Here is a 3,232-nt window from a genome sequence, read left to right on the forward strand (position 1 = left end):
TTTCAACCCATTCAGCAAGGCTAAATCCCCAGTATGTCACTCGAAAGCTAAATAAAAACATACAAAAACCAAAAAATTTATATTCATTTCAAATATGAAGTAGAAATGGATACAAGACCATTGGCAAAAATGAGAACAAAGAATGAAAACAATCACTTGTCGTAGTCCTGGCAAGGGAGAAAACATAATAAAGAAGCAATTACGTTAATAAAAAGATGTATACTTGCTTAGCCTGTAAGTTCCAGCAAAACCAGATTATTTTAATTCAATAGTGGCAAAAATGCACTTCAAAGAGTTTACATGCGGCTGAAAACTTAAAAATACACAAGAAAAAAGTCCAAACACATAAAATTATATACATTAAGACCTAATTGTGCATTTAGATTTGAAAACACAAGAAAGTCCCATATGTAGTCTAATTCAAATACCCAAACACCGACTACTACACATTTTAACAAGTAAAATTCGATATCCATAATAGGTTCACAGTTGTTAAAAATGTAGCTAAATATACATGAAAGGAAATGACATGACTTGGTAGTTCATAAGTGGAAATAAGTATGATGATTACATACAAAATGACAATCTAAATACCAAAATTTAAGGTTCTTTGTTTTAGGCAGACATCAACATTTCTTAAACTTGAACAGGCATATCATTTTTTTTAGCAAATGAAAATAGTACCTATGCACTCAGCAAAAACAGGGAAGTATATATTTACAAATGACAAGAAAATAAATAAATATATGTAAATCCAACTACGCCAGCAACCCCGTGATATACATATTATAGATACAAGCAAAAATACCAAATTTTTGCTCAAGCTTTTGCTGTGAGCTCTTCCTAGCTTACTGCCTCAACCTCTCTTCAAAATCTGTGGGAAAACAAAACAAAATGGGGTGGGCCATAGCCCAGTAGGGGTTATAACGACAAAAATGTAGCGCCTGCACGGAATATAAACGAATGGACAAGAGCAGCAGCTGAAATAATCCAAAATGAAAAACCTTACACAATTGAAATTCTTTAACAAGATAAAGAGCCGTAAATCCGATTAGGTTACTCTACTATTCTTTTGGCCAGCGCCGTTGTCAGGGTAGTCAGATACCAGCTACCGTTACAGCTAACGGTCTTCCGGGTTGCCACCCGTAGGTGGGGGGCCAATAAAGGCCTGACAACCCTATAGTAGAGTCATCTAGCTTCCTTGGTAGGAAAACTCACAATCACATTACAACAAGTAAATCATCCAATCAATTGTACACAACGGATCACTTCACAAAATCTTGACAAGAACACAACATTTAGGCATAGGTAGGAGATTAATAAGAAAATCAAATACTAATACAGTGAGTAGGCAATGATACAAACCAAATCTAAATGATTAAAGATTGTTATCAAGAGGACAAACTAATAGTGTTATGCGTAAAACAGCACATGTTTCACAAATTTGGGAAGTACAATCTAAATACCAAGACTAAATGCATCCATTTATTAAAGGAAGGAGTGAAATCACTAGCCAAAGTGGAGAGTAATGATGTTACCCACAACCTAAAATTACATAATAATGATAAAGATCTCATTTTATAAAAATATGTCAAAGAATTCAAAGTATTCAACTGAGTTCTCACGTCCAGCAAAAGATTTTCATTTATAAGTTCAATGTAATGACGAGAGGTATCAAGTAAGAAAACAGTGTAAAGACAAAAGCAGCAAGAAACATTATCAATGAGAGAGGTCCAATCCCATGTTACTCAAACACCCGTTTTCTATTGAAAAAATTGTCAAATCAAAAGTTTACTGTGTAATCAAGTTTAGGAATTCTTTTCTAAAATACAAGAGTATCAACAAGGAGAACCAGGCAATACATTTAAACCAAAATGCAGAAATGACTACACCGGATATCAAATTAAGTAAGCAATGTAAAGGAACGAAATTCTCTTTAAAAAAAAATGGTTATTTAGGCTCATGCCATCCGCGATATATAGTCAGTAAATAAAGAAGTACCTAAGAGTACCAAACTAAATTCCCTCTCGGCAATGTCGTCAAATCAAAACGAATCCAGGAGTTTCATAATTTCTCAAATTTTCAATATTTAAGATTTAAGAAATCAACAAAGCATTAAAGCACAAGAAGCATGAACAAAACTAATTTAGGCAAGCATCAAAAACACCACTTTGGCTACGTTTTCTAAATAATCAATAAAAATCCAGCTAACTATAAAGTCTCAAATGCGTATCTCGTTTGGTCATTTTTGCAAACACTTGACAGGTTACTAAGATATTCAAATGGATTGTTGAAGTGACTTTTAAATCTCAGTAAAACAATTTATGACATTCAAAACTATCCCCAGTTCGCATGCAAGGTTTGTGTTTCAAACCAAATTGATAATTGTGCAAGAATCATAAAAGCAAACAGTGATAATTTGCAAGAAATTCATGAACCAAATTGAAAAACTACAAAGATCTCAAATACCCATTCGTTGGTTCGAAGGAATAGCAAAATCATCAACCAAAGAAAGTTAACAAAACATTCACTAACAAGGTTGATAAGCACAATTGATAACCAGGGTAAAAAGAAGAAAAACCCCCTACCTGTGCTTGTCAAATTCGTAAACAGGGGATGATGTGGGTTGCATCCAAATTTGCCTTCACAAATCAAAATTTTCTTTGTCTGCTTGAGATGGTTGAGAGCAAATATAGTGTTTTAGGAGAAAGGAATAGAAAAATAAAAACTGAGTTTTGTCTCTACGAATGTTACTTATGGTGGAAAGATCGAACTACCCTTGGCTGCTCATACCCACCACGTGCTCTTCATGCGATAAATTTTCTAGAGTACTCCACAACTGTATTCTACTGACCATGCACTCAAAATTACTAAGGGCTGATCCATTAAGTTTAAAACACTCATTCTAAAATTTAGGGGCACTCACCACGACTATACGCACCCTGTATTAGGATCGCACGCGCACATGCGGTTCTAACTTCCCACTCAAATGAGTTTAGTTCGATTCCAAAATTAAAGAGAGATTTAATACCGTTCAAGTTATTTCTCATATCAATCAGGCTCACAAGTTTTTATCCGTTTGATTGTAGATTGTATTAAGAAATTGAGATATAACTCTTGGATTTTTTTCCTTGATTGAGTCTAACTGTCTAGTTGATTCTCTTGGAATTATATTGGATTTAGTCCATACAGATTGCCGAATGAAATATTGAGTGTGGTTTTTAGACCCCCG

The 3,232-nt window shown here is 34.1% G+C and overlaps 1 long non-coding RNA gene across 1 annotated transcript; it reads right to left on the reverse strand.

Annotated features, from left to right (window-relative positions):
- Nucleotides 1-538: 538 nt before the first annotated feature.
- Nucleotides 539-2,709, reverse strand: LOC113361703. Its single transcript, XR_003365274.1, has 2 exons — nt 2,589-2,709; nt 539-874 (listed from the first exon to the last, which is right to left on the reverse strand). It is a non-coding gene; the product is annotated as an uncharacterized LOC113361703 (long non-coding RNA).
- Nucleotides 2,710-3,232: the final 523 nt, after the last annotated feature.

This window comes from Papaver somniferum, chromosome 3 (genome assembly GCF_003573695.1).
Source record: "Papaver somniferum cultivar HN1 chromosome 3, ASM357369v1, whole genome shotgun sequence".
Taxonomy (NCBI): Eukaryota; Viridiplantae; Streptophyta; class Magnoliopsida; order Ranunculales; family Papaveraceae; genus Papaver; species Papaver somniferum.